Raw genomic sequence first — 22737 nt, 5'->3', positions numbered from 1 at the left:
GATGGAATCGTTTGAGTGAAAAGCGATTCTCGCTACTCGTTCCAACTTTAGAGTTCCAACCAAACGGCGCGGGCTGCGAGATATTATTTCACGAATAGCTGATTAAGTCTCGGGCCGTATCGAGCATTGAAGTAATCAACGTCGTTCACGTCATTTCAGAACGTAATATCGATCTCAGAATAGAATTCGTCTCGCGTTTCGGTGCAATTTCTCGTTTCGGCCGGGCATCGCGTGACAGGTGGACCGACGAAAGGTGCATTTACCGTCACGATTTCCCCATCACGATTGTTCCACGCAACGTCGAGCTATATTTTTCTCCACGATGGAACCGAGAATCTCCGTAAAAAAAAGAAAAAATAAATAAGAGCGATGCGTCAATGCCATTGTGAGACATCTGGCAGAGTCATAAAGATTCTCGGTGAGTTCACCGGAGCACGGATGGCAAGAGCGAAGTAGAAAGTAGTATACCGGTGGTGTATTAAGTGAAAACGAGGAGAGTAGAAGATCGTTAACAAAATGAAGGAGGAACACACGGAAAAGGGGCGTCGAGGCAAGGTATAAAATTAGGGAGTAACAAACGGAGGGATATACGATGAGCCTCTCGCGTTGAGCCATTTCCACTTCGTCGATGACGTCATCGTTCTCTCGCGAGGCGAGAACTAGCTGATGATTAATGCGATATTTATAGAGAGCGCAATTAAAACGCGACGCATCTCCCACCGCGGACTAATTCGCGGACACGGAGAGTTATCTATTGAATTTTTCTTCGGACGCGCGGATTATAAAGCTAATGCCCCGTAACCCCGTGTACTCGAGCTTAAAAGGCCGATTAGACCGGACAATCGCGTTTTATCTGCATGCGAATCTGCCACTTTGGTCTCCTACCACCAGGGGAGCCTTTGCCGTCGCGACGCGTTTTTGCCTCGCGGAATAAAATCGCGGTACTTAATCATTCCGTTGGGTGGCAAAAGTGTACATTTACCACTCGACGAGCGTGCGCAAAAAAAAAGAGAGAGAGAGAGAGGGAGAGAACGCGGGACAAAAGAGGAACGGAGGTCTCCGTCTCTTTGTGTTTCTAGCGGAGTAAGGAAGAACATAAAGAGCGGCTTTTAAAGCGGAATTCTCTACTCTTGGACATCGAGTTAAAATGAGCTTATACCTGCCACATGTAAATGCGTCTGAGAACTTTCGCCGACATTTTATTGTATTATTTTAATTAGAGAGGTCCCTCCCGCGCGCGCGACCGTTTCGCATGAGTCGCTCACCTTATTTCTCCGCTCCTTATTTTTGCGCGAACGTGTTGGACGCGGACGCCCACGGCGAACTAAGAATATCACGGTGCGGGCGCGTTCCTTCGCGAGCTGGGTCGTACGTATCAGCATAAATGCATGTAACGAGGAGCAAACTTCTTGTATCGTACGGGGAAGGTGTATAAACACTCACAAGCGCGAGTTAATTAAAGGATTTTCGCAGTAAACCAAGAATGCCGAGGTTTAATTGCATCTCGTGCGCGCCTTGTGCTCTTCGGGATATAAAGCGGTGCGCTTTAATAACGCGCGCATGACGCATTGTTCATCTTTGATAAATTGGATAACGCACGCGTGTAACGTATGCGAACATATTCGAGTGAAAATTTGCGCGAGTCCTCCCCCTCGTTCGTTCGCTCGCTCGCTCGCTCGCTCCTCGTAATGACAGCTTCGTTACGAGGGCAAACCGTCGTAATGACACGGGGCCGGGCCGCACGAATGAATAACACGTCGGGCTGCAAAGGGAAACGCGGCGGATGCGACGGCGGGTCCTTTAGCATTCAGCTTGCGACCGGCGCGCAAACGTTTAAGAATCTCTCGCAGGGGCAGAGATGGGCGGCGGCAGGGCGGGGCGTCTCGCACAACCGACGTTGTCGGTCTCTCCGTCGCGAGAGACGCGAATCAGCGAGACGGTTCCGCTTGCTCTTCTCCGACGCGCGAGGCAAGTCGCGATAAAGTAAAGTCAGGCACTACTCGCCGAGAGATCGCGACCCAATTTCGCTTCTGTCGAGCATCTTGAGCTTTTCAACTCGTCCTCGTCCCGCATCGGAGAGGCGAGAGCGAGCTCGAGATATTTGCATTTACCTTCGCTGCTGCCGTCGAACTAACGAACTTTACGCGCCAGCGCGGCCGTTGATAAAAATTACGTCTCCGAGCCGATACGGTGTTACTTCGTAAACTTTTAATTATCGGCTTAATAACTTGGAGAACGAAACGATTTGATTTAAGATCACAAAACATAACGATCAATCAGGCCAAACGTAATGCGAATGTAATTTGGAATTCTTTTTTTTTTATTTTATATATAAAATTAAATATTTCTTGCACTGAAAAAAAAATTACTAAATTGAAACAAATCTTTTTTAATTTATTTCAAATAAGATAGTATTCTCTATAATTTAGAAAATGTATAATACGTTTTCTAAATTATAGAAAATATTATCATATTTGAAATAAATATTATTTTGCATGGTACTGTTTGAAAAAATATTTATTTCAATTTAGTAAATTTTTTTTTTTAGTATGTAGATACTCATCATTTTTACTTACATTCCTCAATTAGAGAAAGTAAAATTACATAGATTTCATGTATAGAATTAATCAGGGGACAATTCAAGTGGCAACCGCAGATTCCTTCCGGCGGACTGTGTGCGTGACAATCGCGGTGAAGTCATGGAGTCGCTTAATGGCGCCGATGCACTAATTATATTTAACATTCTGCGCAACCGTGCGGGCTGACATGCGACGCAGTGATCTATATTCTAAACCATCCGCCGTTCTTATCGGGCCGGTTAATGACGTAATCGTCAACGAATTAAGGACGCATTATGACACTAAGCGTATCTTCTTTAGCGCGCTGATGTCATTCGCGGATCTGCGGTCCATGAAAGCCCATTTCACCCGATACGGTATGTGCCAGGGTGTGTCCGAGCCTTGTCGCTCCTTGTCACGATGATGCACGCTTATAGACCTATACGAGTTACGATTCAGCTGCCGAGATACTTAACGTCATAAATTAGAGAGCCGTGCTGAATAAAAACCCGCTTGTAAAATTGTAATGTAGTCACCGAAGTCACGCAGAAATGCAAAGTCCCCGCGGTCGAGCATATAATCGCTCACGTCGGAGGAATTAAGCGGAAAGTAAGCTCCGCCGCGCGGTTGAATATGCCTTGAAGAAGAATGGACTGTTGTTGCCTCTCGCTCACGCAGAGCGTATTTGTGTTGAGGTCAATTCCGCGAAGCGGCTACCGGGTTTTCCTGTCTATAGGTAATACGACCGTAAAGTTGCCGAGGCGTCTGTCGTCCGCCTGTCTTCTTCTCGAACCCACCTAATACGGCACGGCGACGTTTTTTTCCCCCCCTCCCCGCCACGCAAGCGTCCCGATACGACAATTCGGTATCGAGGCTGTTTAGCGACTCTAATAAGTGCTCGGCGAATGACGCGAGTGTGCCAATTAAATTACAGACGGCGGTACCACGAGATGACCGTCCGCTTCGACCACGGCTGTAATTTATGCCTTCGTTCTCCCGCGAGAAGATAAAACGCGCGATCTACTTACGAGCGAAAATCGTATACGAATAAAATATATCGAAACGTTCCACCCATTTGCGCGATTGCGGATATTCATTTTTTGTAATTAGAATTTTAGCGAAGCTATAATCAGAACGCCATTTGTGAGAAATTGCATCCGCTGGATATTGCGTTTAATTTTTTAGTTTGAATTTCGCGGATCATACGAGAGAACTGTATTCATGCGTTGTGACGTTGTGAAATTGTCACTGGGATATTTTGCGTACCTATCGAAATATATATACGTGCGGGTTAAGCAAAGCGGGTGGAAATCTCTCTCTCTCTCTCTCTCTCTCCGAGGAGACGGGTATATTTGCGGTAGTCTCACGAGCTGACGTTCGTGCAGTTTCGCGAGAACGCGGAGATGTCTACGAAAACGCGGCTCTCTCTCCCATACGTAACTACGGGACACATACTCTCCGGCACGTTATATCATATACCCTCGGTATCTCTCGCCCCGAGACGTCGGGGATGCGCGGGGATGAAATGTTAAACACGACCGTGTCCGCGGCGCAAGATACGAGGGGACGGGGGGGTTGTTCGGCGAGCCACCGTACGTGTCCGGATTTTTCGATTTTTCATCGTTTCACCCGGGGGGATCGCCGATGCGTTCTGACGGCCGCCATCCCCATCCCCGTCCCCGCCACCGCGAATAATGCACCAGACGCGTTTCCTCCCCCTCTCCCCCGAAACTCGATGGGCTTTCGGCTTTTTTTTTTTGCGCGACGCGCGACAGCGTGTTCACGACGGTGTGTGGTATCGATAGGTCCCGACAACGACACACCATCCGTCCCACCTATTTCGAACGGCACATATGATGCCTGAATCTGTCGGCGGGGCTTCTGCTGTCCTGCTTTTCCCGCGATATTCTCAACTTAGCCTTCCCGGGAAGCTTCCGTCGACAGGTCCACGAGCGAGCGCGCGTCTCGCGTAATATCCGCTGACGCGGCACTCGCGCTCGCTCGATCCGTGTCTTTATGGGGCCTTTACGGGCCGTAGCCGCGAACAGAATTACTCGCGGTCCAGACGGACTTGGAATGCCGTCCGTAACGCCTTCGAAGGTGCTTTGCATAATATTCGCGGGAGCGCTCGTTTCACGCTTTTTCCTCGGAAAGAACGTCGCCGATTCTCGACGCGGCGTTACATGATCGATCAATAGAGTGTAGATATTGCAACAGGTATCCATTGTTTGTATTTGTATGTTTTTGCGCGAAGGTGGCGTTGCCACAGAACCTTTTCAGTCGTTACATTTGACTTCATTTACTGCCCGCGCGAGGAAGTCGCCCACGTGCCGATAAAGGTCTCCACGTCTCACGAATGAAAGCGAGAGAGAGAGAGAGAGAGAGAGAGAGAGAGAGGCAGATTATTTCACTATCTAAATTTTAAATCTGCGAGGTGAACTGCGCTTTACTGCGCCGTGTCGTAAAGATCATGATTTTACAACATTTTTATCTTATCTTCCTCGCGGGATCCCAAGGGCGCAGGTGCAGCCCTTCGTGTCGCGTAGGTGTCTAACAATCACGGGAAAGGCGCGATTCTCATAGCGTTTTACGTCCCGCATTTCTGCGGATTGATGCGGCTGTAACAGCCATTCCAGTTTATGGGTCTCGTCATATAGGAAAGTATTGGTAGGATCATATAACTTACATGCACCGGCCCGTGCAGGTCTCGTACAGACTCCGAAAGCTCCCGTTACATAATATATACGTGAGGTCTTTCCCACCGCTCGAAAAGTCTAAAATTTCCAGCCGTCGCTCGGCCACGGTCGTCGAGTTACCTCTTCGGAATTATTTCTTCTATTCGTGACCTGTTCCGTGCGTATCGCGCGCGGAACTCGTCTCATTACGTTGAAAATATTTCGCTGCTTTCGTTTATTACGCGGGAGGTCCAACCATCGTCGCTCGAGCTTGCGGCGATTTCGATGTTGGGTATCGTCAACCGGCGCGGCGGGACGACAGTAGTTTATTTCGAGTGTCAATTTCGTGTTTTCTGAAGACTGTACAAGCTATACCGGTCATTTCGAAATAAACTGCAAATAATGTCCGTGACGGGTCTCGACGCTGTCGTTTCGCTAGCAGTGGCTCTCAGCGCGGCAACCAGAAAGAGAGGAGAGGGAATATCGTAATTTGGCCGAGAATGGACGCGCGTCAACCTATCTAGGAGCGCACAATTGCAGCTGCGATGTCGCTATTAGCGATTCTCGTGCATGCCAGACTGACTCGGATATTTTTGAAGTTGCAAACAATTCCTGCATCCTGCGCTGAGGCCCCCTCCCCCCCGTGCCCACGGACGGACTTCCGCGTAATTTCCTGAATATTCAAACGAGATGCGATATCGAAGCGCAGTTCGTGCTTGCGGTTTCGTGAACTTACCTCGACGAGTAATTTCACCACTGTGCACCACTGTCTGCTTACTCGGGACAAATAGGTATGCAGTTATTCTGAGACTGCCGGGGTGAATGCCCACGAATGTTCACGTGGTCACGTTGCAGTCTCTCTCTCTCTCTCTCTCTTTCCCCGTGTTCGCGAAAGCTCAACAATCAAATTTCGCCGGACAGCCGCGCGTACCAGTGCACCTTAATAGTTGCAATAATGCGTTGATTGTTTTGGCTCGTCGCGTTTACACGCCACATCGTAAGAGAGATCGGATCCTCCGATTGGACCCGACGAGAGAATACGATATGCGAGCTACAGAATGGAACAACGGTATAATTAAAGTTCGCGAACTTCATATTAAAATGTTTATTAGTAATTTAACGAGATAACAATTTTGAAGGAAGGAGAGAGAACTTCAGAAAATATATATTATAGTGAGATATACAATAAAAGCATAAGTTATTGGGGTTTAGCGTTGCGTCAAGTTACGTGAAACTAATATTATTTATAACTATCGTGCGAATTTAATCTTGCGCATTAGCTTGACGTTTATCCATGTTTCTCATTAGTCCCATCCCGCTATTCCCGCTCTCAGCGCGAAAAGTAACTATAATAAGCTTAAAGTAGACGCGAAGTGAACTTATAATGAAACGTCACGTGCATACTCAGCCGGAGCAAATGAGATAAACGATAGATATTACTAATTACGCGTGTTGCCGAGCTAGTTTTCGAACTTGCCGTAAGGAAATCGAGCTTCCTTTGCGAAATTCTGAATATTCTGATGTAGACGTACGCACACATGCAAGCGTGAATCGCGCGGATTCCACGCGGCAGCGCAATGCAGTTATATATACGAAAGATTATCTTGCATTAAAGCCCCTGAATTAAGGTCCACTTACTATCCCGGGCCCGGGCAATTAGATACCATTATTTATTTGCGTTCCGGGAACATAATTGCCGCGATACGTACGTTATCGTACCGTTGAATAACCTCGTTGACGGCATTGATTCCTCGAGTGAGTACGGTAAAGGAGCCGAAATTGTGCGGTGAATATAGTCCAATCGGTTCGCGTTGTCGAGCGCGCAAAAATAGAAGATGAATCAATATCCCGTTGACGCGTGATGGCGAAATGTTTGATCCGGAAATATGGAGAAAACCGACAAGCGTTGAGGAAACAACAGCGATAGTCAATTTAGTGGAATGGAATCACCTCCCCCCGGCAACACGCTCTCTCATTATCTCGCGATTGGCCGAAATTCCCACGATTCTTGGTATGCGTGACGGAAAGCATCAATCTGGCGCTTCGCGATATTTTCTTAGCACACATAAATGTACGTAAGGCCAAATATACAGATTCGCTGGTATCCTGATAGTGGCAGGATGTTTGGAGATGGATTTTGGCTGTCACATGTTGGAATACTTCCAATGGCAGCTCGGACATATTTGCCGATTGCTAAGTGCACGTTGTTCCATTCCTGACGATGCATAAACAGTATTCTTCATCGTAGAAGTATCATTTATTTCTTATAACTATTATAAATTTCTTAAAATAATTTCCTTTTAAAATAGTTTTGCTCGAGGAAAAACTTGTAATTAATATTTGTTATGAACCTATTTTATTTTACTGCGTTTTGTATTGCAACCACTACAATTATTGCACGTGTGTGAAGTTAGCATCTCAAAGTTTAGCATTACATAAAAATACTGCAGAATTACTTGCATCCAGCATAGTTCTACAGTTCTTGATAGGTTTCAACAATAGTTCCGTTGAATTACCTATTTTAATTAAATTTTTATAAATGAGATGCTAACTTCTAAAATCACATAATAGCATCTCACCGTATTTCGAATATACGACCACAGAGAAGACTAAATCTATAGAGTTCTATCGTTTAGAGACGTCCTATTAATAGTTCTGATGATTAAATTAATAAAAAAAAAATTTTTTGTTACAAAACATACGTATATATGCGTATATACATGCGTCTGCGCACGTGGATTTGGTGTAACTGGCATCTCAGATAGACAAAATTAATTAATTTAAAAAATTTAGGAAGTATTTTTCAACAACTATTTTGATGGAAAACTTGTATTTATAGGTCTAGACATGAGATGCTGGTCGAATATCAACAGTTCTATTTATTTTAACACAGTTCTCATATAGTTCCAGACGCGTACAATAATTTTCTAAAGAGTTTCGGTGATATAAATAATTAAACATATTTTAAACAATTATTTTGCCCGAAAAATTTGAATTTTGAGGGCTAGACGTGAGATGCTGTTCAAATATTGACAGTTCTATTTATTTTAACGCAGTTCTCATATAGTTCCGGACGCGTACAATAATTTTCTAAAAAGTTCCGGTGATATAATTAATTAAAACATTATTTAAACATTTATTTTGCCCTTAAAATTCAAATTTTTCGGGTGAGACCGGGAGAGACCGGGAGTGACGGGGAGAGACGAGGAGAGACCGGGAGAGATGGGGAGAGACCGGGAGAGACCGGGAAAGACGGGGAGGGACCGGGAGAGACAAGAAGAGACCGGGAGAGACGGGTAAAGACAAGGAGCGACGGGGAGAGACGGGGAGAGACCGGGAGAGACCGGGAGAAACAGCATCTCACGTCTAGCCTTCAAAATTCAAATTTTTCGGGCAAAATAATTATTTAAAAAATGTTTTAATTATTTATATCACCGAAACTTTTTAGAAAATTATTGTACGCGTCCGGAACTATATGAGAACTGCGTTAAAATAAATAGAACTGTTGATATTCGACCAGCATCTTATGTCTAGACCTATAAATACAAGTTTTCCATCAAGATAGTTGTTGAAAAATACTTTCTAAATTTTTTAAATTAATTAATTTTGTCTATCTGAGATGCCAGTTACATCAAATCCACGTGCGCAGACGTATACACATATATACGTATGTTTTGTAATAAAAAATTTTTTTAAATTAATTTCATTATCAGAACTATTGACAGGGACGTCTGTAAACGATAGAACTCTACAGATTTAGTCTTATCTGTGGTCGTATATTCGAAATACGATGAGATGCTATTATGTGATTTTGAAAGTTAGCATCTTATTTATAAAAATTTAATTAAAATAGGTAATTCAACGGAACTATTGTTGAAACCTATCAAGAACTGTGTGTGTGTGTGTAGAACTATGCTGGATGCAAGTAATTCTGCAGTATTTTTATAAGATGCTAAACTTTGAAATGCTAACTTCACACACGTAATTATTGCTCATTATATTATTATAAATTTCATTTCTTCGGGTTTAACATAAATTCTTAAAATTGTTTGGTTACGTCGAATTTTATATTTGTATATTTATATATTGCTTCGTAGCCTCGACTATTTAGCGAGAGAAACATCACCCTTATCTAATACCGTTTCCCATTTACAATCGTTAAAGCGTAATCAAAGTCGTAAAAACATTTTCGTGCGACAACGAGGATCGAGGACGCAATACATCACTGATCGCCACGCTCGGTGTCCCTGAAGTTTAGCGCCCCGTTTTCAGAATTTCTACGTAATTGATAGAGTTTCTAGCTTTTCCCCCCAAAGAGTTCCCAACTTCTTGGTAAAGTCTCGAAAAGAACGATCGAGTGTAAAACGAGAGGCACACTAAAGTATGCGAATATTAATTTTATGTTTTCATTACACGAAAATTGTACAGCTGCGACCCCTTTTTTATTCCGATATCACGGCCGATTTGAATCCCGATAAAACTCGAGTCGTTCTACGAAACGCTCAAGAAACTGTTAGATTAAAAGAAGTGAAAAAAAATTTAGAAAAATTTAATCCGATTACTGAGAAGAAAAAAACTTCCAAGTGCTCGCATTTCTACTTTCGTCGTTACGAGCATTAAGTATAATCTCGTCGACAAATTTTCTTGAGATTCCAGAACTCTTTGGGGAAGAATCAGAAGTCTGTCAATTATATCGAAGTCCTACAAATGAGGGAGGTTGTGCCAACTGCACACAGAGGGTCGCGCTTTTCGTTGCTTCGGCCTCCGTTCTCCGCTTCAGCAGTGAGAGCAGAGTCCCCGGGACTATTTTTAGCAAGTCTCTTGCCTCTCGTGTAGCGACGGTCAATCGCACTAGTCAGGTCCGAAAAGTTGCAGGCACTTTACGTTGTTTCCAGACGCGCCGACAGGAAGGCACAGCTTTTCGCTCCGCTTTCAAGTTGCTCTTCCGATAGTCGTACTCCTTTCCAACAACTTTCTCATTCGCCCAACCCGGAATCGCCCCCGTCCGCTCTTCTTCTCTCTCAGCGATTTTACTCTCGCAAAACTTTAGGAACTAATCTTTATCGGGTAAATGTTTTCGCAGTACGAAAATTGGTTTTTATTGAAAAAAAAAAAAAAAAAACCGTATATAATCGCGCGCGGCGCGGAGTGTTCAATTTAACTTGGAAATAATTTATAGTCGTCCCGGCGCTCGGATAATTAAAATCTCGTTGCGGCCGCGTTAATTTTCCCTCGCACTTATTTTACACGACGTTCCCTTTCTTTGATATAGCTTCTTTAAAAATTTCACGCATTCAGTTGAATTGTGAGTCATTTTCAAACGCCGTCAACGTCAATTATACGAAAGTTACACAGAGAGTTCGTAAACGCCTCATGAATCTAACTGGGACAGCATTCTCATCAAAACGATCTTGAATACGGTGTGTTTGAGGAGTACAAATAACGCACATACACATCGGCCGACTCCCACGCTAGTTTCTATTAGCGCGTCGTCGTCCCGGTTCCGGAATTCCGCACCGCGCGCGCGCGCGCGCGCGATTGTCTCTCTTTCGGCCGTGCAAATACCTTAAATCAAAATGGAAAGCGTGACCCAGTTGTTTCTGCCCCTCGGCGCTTATTGTTGCCGCCGCGCGCTATTGGCGTCTCGACTATCGGGGATACGCATTGTAATGCAAACGCGGGAATCAAATATTTGTCCCGTTGCTACAGTTTGGGGGGGGGGTGTTGCGCAGGTGTTACCTTACCTGGCGGCCGGAAACGATTTCACGGTTCCTGCCCTAGGGACGAAACCGTATATCTGTATTGTGATTCGCGCGTAACCGCGCGTGAGCGCAGGAAATTTCGGTGATACCACACACGAACGTGTTCGCCCCATCAATCAAATGTTCTAACACTTTCGTCCAAGTTAGAAAGAAGGATTCGATTATTTGCTCGTCGAATTCCATTTTGCGTCAAGTCTTAAAAAATTGGGGGCGCCTCTTTGCCTTTGAGGCGGTTCGGCGAAGCCGTTTGTTCAATAATCGTCGTATGGTCACCAGAGGATAACACGTGGTCAGAGGTGAGGCATCGATATTTAAGGCTACCGCAGGGCCGCGGTTAAAAACCGGATGTGTCGACACACGCGATTGATTTCGTAAACGCACTCTTGAAAAAGGAAAAAGGCGTAGAGACCGCGCGTGACTCACGCCGCCTCTCGGCTAGAGAAACATACACGGACTCTCTTCGTACACGTGCACGAGAGAATCTCATATTCTCTCGCGAGAGATCCGGAGAAAGGGATGGATTCCCTCTGAGCCGCGAGCTCAAAGAGCGGCTTTTCGGGCTTTGCACCGTCAATGGGAAATTCGACAGCGTTTTCGAGTCGAGTGATTCTCGCGCGATCCCGAGAAGAAACCGTCACATTCACCACCGACGATCCTTTCGCGCTCGATCAAATCGTCGGGGGCGCCGGCTGAACGAGGCCGGGTCGGGAGATACGGCGGACTTTGGGATTGGTATAAGGAAACAATCGGCATAGAAATTGGTAGTTGCCGCGCGCGGAGACGGTGCGACAAATTCACTCTCTCTCTCTCTCTCTCTCTCTATCTATCTATCTCTCTTCGGTGCGAGTTAGCATGCAAATTGTGGTCGGGAGTGGTTAGTTCGACGGTGCCTGAAGTTACGCGGGTCCCTCTTGCGTTCCACGTGCAATGTCGAGTGCAACCTCCTCCTCGTTCCCGTGCACCGTGCGGCGGATACAGTGTCACAAAGAGATTGCGTTCGCGCCCGCGTGTGCGCGTCCCGTAACAGGCAATTTGAAACGGGAAGATAGAAACCGAGGGATAAAAGGGACACGCTCCATTCCGCGCTATCAATTTCGTTTCTTTAATCGCGTTCGTGTCTGCTCTTTTTTTGTTTTTACTTCCCCCCCCCCCCTCGCGATCCTATCTTTTTTTTTATGGCACGCGAAACGACGTCGCGCAATGACGTTTCGCGCCTCAGCCAACGGCCATCGAGAATCGACAGGACGGGCCGAGGGGTCGATGTGCAATTAAGCGCGCAATGCACAGTCGCCGAATGCGTAGCGAGACGTTGAACCCGATCGGCCGATCGCCGAGATTGCCTTTGTGATTAAACAAAAGTGGGTTAATGCTGGCGCGTCGGGATCCGGGTGCATCCGTAATGACGTTGACATCCTGAATCAGCGCCTCCCCCTTCCCCTCCTCCCCTCTCTTCCCGTCGGCCATTACGAGAACAATGGTGTATGACTATACATTGTTCCTTGACGCCGTTTTCTGTCTTCCTCTCTCTTTTTTTTTCCCCCCCGAGCGCCACGCTTGGCGCCGCGCGATCGAGAGCCATCATAGGTGCAGCCCCTCTTAATTGCACGCGTGCACGCGGAAAAGGAGCAGAGGGGAGGGTACCGCGCCTTTTTCGGTGCTGTAATAATCGTAATTAATACGTGAATTGTGCAACCCCCCTCCCCCCTCCCGCTAAAACTGGCTCTCGTACGTTGTAGTTTGCCCCGCGAGTAATCGGGAGGACCGAAATACCGCGGCGCTTTTTGTTTTAAGCTTGGAACATCGGGAGCATTGTGCGGCACACACATCTATACACCTACGTTTACCTCTATTTGGTACTGGCGCGCCCTTTTCCGGAAAGCCTGCGGAAAGTGCGCGTCCGACACGCGCGCGGAAAGCCCCACGTCCGCTTTCCTCTAATGGAAATGTTCCGCGGCGACACAACTCGGTCAAGGAACTTGGTCGCGCTAGGAACTTGGCTCATAACGATGCACGCACTCGTCTATTCGAATGTACGAGATATTACGACCCCGTCGGCGCGAACGGCGCTTTCGTTATCGCCGTTCCGTCCTATTTCCCACACTTTTACGTTCCTCACCTTTGTAATTTATAGTTTTCGCCGTTTTTTCCCTCCCTCCCTCCCTCGCGGCCAACAATGGTCTAACGGCCGCGGCGCGGTGGTCTATTTTAATGCGGGGCAAGGGATCGTAAAATATTATACAAGGCGTAACCGGAAGAGAAAACGGGGGACTCCTGATTTACGTTATCCCTTAAAATATCAGACACACATAAAATCTCGGGCGGGGGTAAAAAAAGCAGAGCTTTGGTGGTAGAGAGGTTTTAGGTACTCGCGCGCCCGGGAACGATTTGGCCGTGTTCCCGGTTTAAAAACCGCGAGTTAAAGCCCACAGCCGCGATAATAGCGCACGTGTAAATCGCAATTAAGGTTTGTATTTCGCGACGTTAAGCCGATATCAGTGACGCTGGTAATTTTCGGCGAAATTGCCGCCGAGCCTCGTGCTGCCATCGGCGAGCGCCATATCGTAACCGGGTTTACGTGCAATTTTTTGTTATAGGCGCGACATCACCATCCAGCCCACCCCCTGTCCCTCCATTAAAGGCGCTCTTCCCGAACCGCGCCAATGTCCCACCAACTTGCCGTCGATCATTAGCAGGCCCTTTACATCGATGCTATCCCGGCGCTATCGACGCTGGCACGGTGTGTCGTAACACCGGCGTGAAATTTTCACGCCGCGATATAAACGCGGGGAATAAATGTAGTGATTTCGATCGCAAAAAATCCTCGCTCTCAGCACGAAATCCCGGCTATTTTTCTTCCTCGTCGAATTCTTCTTTTTTTTTTTTTTTATTAGAAATAACCATCCCATTCAACGAGTTTTGCTGATCGCCATTGGCAAACATTCATTCCACGTTCCTTGCATCACGCGAAATAAGATCGGCGCTCCGATCGTCGGGAGATGGTGCAACTTTGATGAGAGAGGAGGCAGGGGGAGCGAGAGAGGGATGGGGGCGGGAGTTTCGTGGGTGCTCCAGATGAGAGGAGTAGAGTGTCAGTCAGGCCCGGTCAACAACCCGCCTCCTTGTTCGTCGTCGCCGTCCTCGCCGTCGTCGTGTGGAAGTATCGCGTGCCTACGTCCATTAACCCGGTTAATCGCACGCTCGTTAATTCCCATTTCGCGCGGCACTTCTGATCCATTCTCAAAGTCGCCCGCGTTCTGCCGTTGTTCCTCCCGAGGCTGCGACGAGCGTCGTCGGCGAGGAGCGGAGTCCGTTGCGGAATATAAAATCTGCTATTCCCGACGAGCGCTGATTCCCACGCGAAATTTCACCCGAGGAAATCGTATTAACCTGTCGCGAGCGATAGCAATGTGATATTAAACTGCACGTGAATTGGAATTACTTTCAACAATAACGGAGATTAGAACCGACGAAATTGTCCCGCGTAAATGGAGAGAAAGCAATATCGGTCTCGCGACTTTACGCTCGCGCGGCGAACGATTATTATTATTAGAATCCACCGGGATCCAAGTCGCAGACCACTGCAAGACGGATGTCGACTATTTTCTATATTTGTGTTTATCAAATTGATTTGTTTAAAATGTATCCACTCTGCGAGAGAGAGAGAGAGAGAGAGAGAGAGGTGAGACTTTTCAGAGAGACGGCGGCGCACAATTATCCGACCCAACTGTTTGTACTAAGGGCGTAAGTGTGCCAAGGTATAAGACAGAAATGTTTTCGGCGGTGTTATGGTTATACGCCAGGCGGTAGTCGAGCGCGTAAACGCCGTACGCAAACGCGATAGCAGTCGGCGTGACTGCTATTTATGAATTTAGTGCACGCCACCAGCGTGATAGAACGCTCTCTGGGATACGACTCGTTTATTTCGAAAGTAACACGTGTGAGAGCTTCCAAATGGTATACTCCGAAAACTTGATTTACCTGCTATTTACACTCTCGGGTAATCGATAATCATGAATATCCTAAAGTCGATCGAGGGGAAAACTTTCAACTTTGTCGATAAGCTGGGAGAGAAAGGAATTTTTATTCTTCATTATTTCGCTCGTGTTTGATTTTCGCTCGTATATTTGATAACGTGTCGGACCGAGGTCGAACGCAATTAAATCGTTTTTTTTTTTTCGTGGCCGGGGTCGCGTTCTCGCTTCCTCTCGATGGGTAATGTGCATTCCCGACCATATTTCGAGTATAAATAACTCCGAGAGGAGAGCCGCGTAAGCCCGAGCGGAACGGAGCGGAGAGCTCGACGAAACTTTGCCGCACTGGCTCCGGTGAATACATTCCGCGTGCACACGCACAAAGCGGCGCGCGTGCGTGTATGTACGTGGGTTGACTTACGTGTACTTAACTGGCCCTGGTCCAGGATTAGTCATCCTAGACGCGAATCTCGCACGTACTGTCCAACGTGCGCGTGCTTTACTCATCGCCGAGGAATCAGAGTCCGTTGTTTGGCTTCCGAATTTTGGACGGACGGCCGATAGGAGGATCGCTCTCAGAGCGATCCTCGAAAGCCCATTAGGGCGACTTTGATGTCAGATAATAGAAACGTAGACTGCAACGTAAACACCGATGGAAGAACATTCGCGAGTCTTATCGTCAGAAATGTTCGCTAAATCGATTTTTGCGTCCATTGTTATTAAATCAGATCAACCCTGAACTCTCGGTTCGACTTACTCCTTTTGTAATTCTTCATGATTAAAAAAAACATAAAGAGTAAGTTAGAGAATCGAAGACGCGTACGCTGTTCTGCAGATCCATTTTAAGTGTTAAAGATTCTCAGGGGGACATTAAAGAATCAAAGAGCCGCCACTCTTTTCGTGCCAAGTAACATCGTAAGGATTTACATACTAAACGCGCGATTCGCGATGCGTCGGATAAGAGCGGAGGCATGCGAGGTAGAGGTTGAGCGAGGGGTCGAGGATCACGTTGACATTTCCTCGTTGTCGTCTCTGATACTTTATTAAAAATCACCGGTGCGTTTGATGCTTTTCGGCAGGTTTTGTTCTTCGTGTCCTCCCGTAATAACTTTTTCTTCTCCGTAAGCACCCCCCGGGTTTTTTCTCTCTTATCCGAGGAAGCACTCAAACGCGGACGAGTGCTCCTTCTCCCGTAACATTCAGCGCGTAACGAGACGATCGTGTTATATCGCATCTCCTAACGCTAAAGTTGATGCTTTCTCTTGATGATCGGCTTGCCATCTCCCGCCCATCTTCGATGCATCGAAATCGCCGCCGTGGCACTCGACGTTTCTCTAAAACTCGACCGCGTACTCTGTCGGAAGCAATGATCATCGAGAGCAGTCGCGACATTATGGCCAGGTTTGGTCGCATAAATAAGTCCCATCGAGATGACCGCATTATTATTACGAGAGAATTCCACGAGGTGGAACTAGCACGGTATCTGGAACTTGAATTAAAAAATACACGGAGAGAATTTTCTTTTAAAATTTACCCAATCTATCTTAAAAATCTAATTTACTATATTTTTAGTAAATTTTACTAAACGGTATAGTAAAATTTCTCGAGGTCACACATTATTCCACAATTATCAGATTTTGAGGGTAAATTTTAATCTCTCTATGTAGATCTATAAAAATAATTTTTACTCGCCGTTTCCTTTTATTTTGTACAAAGATACAGTTAATGAAGGTATTCTTCGTAATAGTAAAAGACTCACTCGGATTATCGTGTCCATTTTTTCATTATCTTTCCCATCTTCGCCGGCGCGAGATTTCCCCCCTTTTTTTTTCCTTAATTCGCCCCCTCGTTTTCGCCCCGATCCCGCCAACGACGTTTCCTCTGTTTGAACGAGAGCGAAATGTCGTTTACCGTGGGCGGGATTCGATCAAGGACGGGATCAGGAAACCAGGCGAAATTGGACGGCCACGTCTCCAGTGTGCTAACGAAACAGATGAATCTCTACGTAAATATCGTTCCGGCGACAATACACACGTGGGACAACCTGGGCGATAACGAAATGGGCGCCGCCGATGCGATTTCAGACGTTTCTACGGGCTATAAATTAAAGCGGCGACGTGTGGGGCTTCTTCTGACTGTCGCGTGGAAATTAGAGCGATTGCTAATGCAAATGAAAAACGTGTCGCGCATTCATTGAACGTTTGCCGTATCCGTGACGATCTAACGAGCATACAGGTGGAACGTACGTAGCCGATATACGTTATGCGTCAGAGCCCCGCGAGGCCGGAATCTACACCGGTGTGTTCGCGCATGGCTTCGTTATCTGTTGCCGGGATGTTTGCATACCCGTCTGAATATTGACACACGCGACCTAGCCGCCCGCGAGCGCCCCGCTCCTCTCCGTTTGCGATCCGCGCGGCACACACACACACACAAATCCTTCCGATATATTGCTCGCCGATTCTCGCGGTAATTAACGTGACGCAATAATTAATCGAGTCGTTAAGCGCGACGCCCTCGTCCGTCTTGCTGTACTCCTGCGACGGGAGAATAGAATTAATTCGGACCTGTCCCCCGACAGGGGGAGGTTCAGTGGGGGAGGAAGTCCGAGTGCGGAGAGAAAAAAAGAAATGCAAAACCCTCGGATGGAAATCCCCCAAGCTCGTCGATACTTCCGGTGCTCGCACGCGCACGTATACGTTATGTACATATGCATCAGGCCAGCGGAACGAACGGTGGACCCCGATAGCTGATCCGGACGATGGGCTGAAGTTCGAACAAACCGTATTTGGCGATTGATTGAAATTCCGCTCTCTTTTTTTTTTCTTTTTTCCTTTCGAAACCCTTTGCGCTGCGCTCCACGCTTTCCAGAGAGAGAGAGAGAGAGAGAGAGAAAAAGAGAGAAAGCTCCGCCGGACCGCGCGAGCGGAATGAGAGACGCGTTTTAAAGCCCGCAACGGCCATGCTAACGCTTTCCGTGAGTGATCATCGCTTACGACGCCGAATGCGCATTCCCCCCCGTTGCGACGTCGTGTATGCCGGGGGGGTGTTGCTAACCGCAAGTAATTTTCGCGGATGGCAAAGCACGATTACCCCCGCGTAAAGACGGTATAACCCTCTCGGGAGTACGCGCCGTCGTCGTCGTCGTCGTCGTCGTATATCCGATGAGCGTGCGCTTACGGTTACCGTTACGCGGGGGAGAAAAAAAAAACACCCCCCGATGCTCGTTTCCTCGCGAAAAGCGATAACGCAATCGCGAGAGCGCGGGTTCTCGATTCCTCCTCCGGCGCTCTCTCGTTCTCCTTCCGGAGGGATCGCGAAATCCCTCCGTATTTGAATTATCGATCTCCTCCAACCACGTCGGATGCAGCCGGATGTAGTTGCGGTATACGCGATCGGTCCTAATATGCGCCGCGCGCGGCATTCATCATGCCCCTGCTATTCAAATAAGAGCAACGCGTCGCAGCCCGCGGGCTAATAGGAGCACATTTAGCGTACGACGGAGATGAGAGCAGCGACGGGCGGAGGGTTTCATGTAATTAGCAGGGCGGACCCTGTCAAGGTTGAGGATCACTGCGATCCTCCGCATCCCCGGCGGAGATGAAAGGAAACTGAAGTCGAAGAATCTCCGCGGAGAACCTTTTGTTTTCGCTTCCTCGCTCGCCGTTCCCTTTCCCGGGCTGCGATTTTACCTTTCCCGGCGATATTACGTTTCACGTTATTGTGCAAATTAAACGGAAGAGAGGGAAACGGCGATATAGTCGATAGGAGAACTGACAGCGCGGCGCGCGCGCTTCTTCCGCGTTTATCTGCTTTCATAAATTATTATGTATACGGAGTTGCTCAGAACGATTGTCGGGGGTTCCCCTGAACTTTTCTTCGGCGGGCGGTGCATTTGGCATTCGACGATTCACGAGAAATTTACGAGTGAAAACTCTCGACGGTCACCTTCAATAGCCCGGACAAACATTAAAGTCTCCGCAAGGAGATGGCCGTGCAACGTCCGGCGGGATATTCGGCGGGATACACATCTCCCGAGCGACCCTGGAATCAATATTCCGACGCAACTTCCGTTAAAATGCACCGCCGCCGCCGCCGTCGCCGTCGCGGAGGAGAAATATCGAGTGGAAGGAAAGTCGAGCGTGAGATTACGCGCGTGACTTTACCTGCCGCTTTATTAAGGATACATCATCTCTCCCCCGTGGGAGGGGCGATCGATAAGGAGCCGGGGTGGAGTTGACTTCGCCCCGCGACGGCCGCGCGATCGACATTTAATCTACCAATAATAAAGTTACTTGTTAAAGCGAGTAACGCGCGGTATATACATAATTAACGCGGACGTTCACGTCGGCTAATGTCCTCCTTGCGCGTCTCCCGTACCGCGGTTGCTCCAGGCGACGATCTCGCAGCCTCCTCGGCGACTATGAACTTTACGACCGTGCGCGAGTGTCGCATTAAGCGCCGCGAAAAACTTATCTCCGTACAAGAAACGACGCTGTGTGTTTTTCCGGGACTTCGTTCCCCTTTATGCATTCGTGTCCCTCGACGAATTATTTTGTGCCGGCTATATTTACACGCTCTCTCTCTCTCCTCTCTCTCTCTCGGACGGCGACGCTGCATTTCCGCGTTAATACCACGCTCTCCGGGTTTAAAATGCGTTAGGCTAATTGCGCTCGCGCGATGACGTTGTCGTCGCTCACCTCTCGCGACTGGCATCGAAACTCGTTTATCGCGAGCGAGCGAGCTGAGCGAGCGCGGAATCGCTCCGGGTTTCATAGCAGAAGGCGAACTTATATTTAGAACGTGCGTCTGCGCCGCGTACGTTGCACAATGTCGAACATCGAAAGTGGCCGAGCGATTAAACGGAGAAAACGATCCCGACATTTATTTATTGTCCCGAGCTTCGATTGATCTTGAACGCCGGTCGACGCGGGAATCTTGCCAAAAGTCGATCACGTCGTGCGTGACTCTCGCTGACTCGTATCAATCAATGACCCCGGGGGATTGACGTTGTCGTCGTTTCATCGCGTGCTTTTATCTGCCGTTCGTATCACCCCCGAGGACATGTCGAAAAATGTGAAATGCGCGGAGGCCCGCGGCAGCTAATTCAACGCTATAATGTCACTCTTTCCCGTTCGCTTCGCCGCTGCGCTTTCGCGCGAGCTGCATATTTCTCGCGGTTTATCAATACGAAAGGTCAGCCGGTTGGAAATTTATAGTAACAATTTCCGGCGGCGACGACGACGAAAGTTGTTAAGTACGCTGAGCGACGAGCCCCGAGGGGAGAGAATGGGCGGGCGGATCTTTATTGGAAAAGTTGATAAAACTGATTAAAGAGGTCCCTTTGAGGTTCATTCCCAAAGTGGCATTTATATAACGGGAATGCTAAGTCGCGCGGCGAATCTGACGTATCGGCGAATTGTGCGGATTCATCGGAGGCGAGGCAGAAACGGACGGCGGCGGGTGTCTCGTGAAAATGTAAAATGTGTCGGGACGTCACTTAGAAGTGTGACGTGCATTTAGAATCGATAACCTTTTAATCTCCTTGCGTCACGCTTCCCGCACAAAACGTGGAACTCTTTCGCGTGAGCGCTGCCGACCACGTCACACTCGCCCTCGAGAGGCGCGACGTTTTATTTTTTTTTTTTTTTTGACGTCGACGAAGAAAGAAGAAGCGGCCGCGGGCTGTGATATAGCGGGTATCGCACCGACTCGTCCTCGACGACGACGACGACGATAAATAACACCGTCGCGTTAATACCGCGATGCACCGCTCGATAAAATTGCAACGAAAGAGTCGCGCGTCAGTCGTCAGCGATCACCTTAGTTTAATTTCGCTCCGTAATTAATTTCGCGTGGCGGAGAAAAATGAAAGGGGCAAGGTTTCGCTAGTCTCGGGGAAAGAACTGCGTCACGCGTTTCTATCCCGACGACGCGACGCGGAGGTGGGCATGTTGTTTATCGTTATTCGATCGATTTGTCGTTTTGCGTCCGAGCGAATTGTCGAAAGTAGCGCGGGGGTGGAGGAAAGCAGCGAGAAGGAAATTTACGCGCCAGCACGCGGCGAGATCCAGCGCTGTGCGCCGCGCCGCGGCAATGACACTGGTTGTTGCACCTGGCCAGCGGCGATAAATAGCGCCGTGACAGAGCGCCGGTGATGTTATTAACGACAATCGATCTAATATTAATCTCGCCCACGTTTTCCGGCGGGGTGACCCGCGCCAGGGGAAAGCGCGGGAGGGGGGCGCGTCTGGTCGCGCGACCTCGCAGGGGACAGTGCTCCGCGTGTCGATTGGCCTGTCACCGACGGCGCCAACGGAAAGTATACCGCTAGAAGTGCGCACATTGTACGTACAGGGTATTTCAGAGACGGATGCCAGGGAAAATTTTAAGAGACGTTCTACTTATTGCGGAGGATAAAAAGAAGGATTTGGCCGTCGGTCCGAAAACGCCTCCTGTCTAAATTACGGAACACTTTTTATTTGCGGACTTTGATAAAAATACCACATTAAAGAAATTGCAGCGGAAATGATTTCCTTCCGTGCTAACATCGACGTCTCGTCGATCGTCGGAGACGTTGAAAAATTCTCAATCTTACCACACGAAATGACGATACGATTTCCACAGTGGCGCAATGGGAATAACTTACTATACGAACAACGGTCTTAAGATAGCTTAAATGATAAATAAATAGGAGTTTAAATTGGCAGACCTTGTAATTGGTTGTTATTTGCCACTTTATCGATCGCTGTAATTATACACCCCCAATGTCACAACCAAAATGTATCGCTAATTTTTGTATCTGTTAGAATTTTGGCTATTATTTATAAATTCTGTTTCTATCATTTAGATTGATTAAGTACAATACATACACAGAGAGAAAGATTTCTTTAAATTTAATAAACTGTTTTCAACTATTGCAAAGCATGTATTTCTTTATTTCTAATAAATTTTATTAAATCTAAAGAAATCTGTTTACAATTTATTAAAACCAAAGAAATACATGCTTTGTACGAACTTAACTTAGCCGAACAAAACTGCTTATTAAATCAAAAGAAATCTTTCTCTCTGCGTATACAAATCACAGTATTTGCTAATCATTTAACTGCCTCAGCTAATTTTTGCACACGTGTAAATTTTCATTCAAGTTGCAAGGTCATTTTTTTGAGTGATTATTAAGAAAATTTTCTCCCGTAAATAAAAATCGTCTAGCTTGAAAAAGAAGCATTTCCGGCCTCACGTTCACATGACTTTCTTTCATCCTTACAACGAATAGAATACGCTCTTAAAGCTGGGCCAGCTATTCCTGAAGTACCCTGTATATATGTATATACACGCACGCGAGTGGAGGATTTTCTCGTGCTCCCTTAATCGAGACCGCGGTGGGACCGGCTGAATTGCGAATGGGAGAAAGAGAGAGAGAGAGAAAGAGAGGGAGAGAGAGAGAGAGAGAGAGAGAGAGAGAGAGAGGGAGAGGGAGAGAGAGAGAGAGCGAAAGATACGTACCATCATCGATAGCGAGAGAGTCGATAGCGCGGCGTAGGGAGGGGGGAGAGAGGGGGAGCGGCGCGAAAGGGACGAATCGAAAGAGAAAGAGAGGAGAACGGAAAAGGATGCGCTCTCTCTGCGCGAGCGCGGTCTGAAGAGAGACAGGCGGATCGAAAGGGCGACGAAGAGAGAGATGCCCTACGTTAGTAGTGGATCAGCTACAGCTGAGACCGTGCGGCCACGAGAGAGAGGGAAGATCGAGGTGCGTTAGTATGCAGCTTCA

At 47.5% G+C, this 22737-nt stretch overlaps 1 protein-coding gene across 1 annotated transcript in view; it reads left to right on the top strand.

Annotated features, from left to right (window-relative positions):
* LOC105832342 (dystroglycan) overlaps positions 1-22737 on the top strand; it is a 66282-nt gene that overhangs the window by 6353 nt on the left and 37192 nt on the right. The gene's annotated exons all lie outside the window — the stretch shown is intronic.

The sequence above is a fragment of the Monomorium pharaonis genome, chromosome 10, assembly GCF_013373865.1.
Source record: "Monomorium pharaonis isolate MP-MQ-018 chromosome 10, ASM1337386v2, whole genome shotgun sequence".
In the NCBI taxonomy this organism is placed as follows: Eukaryota; Metazoa; Arthropoda; class Insecta; order Hymenoptera; family Formicidae; genus Monomorium; species Monomorium pharaonis.
This window is presented reverse-complemented; position numbering and strand designations above follow the sequence as displayed.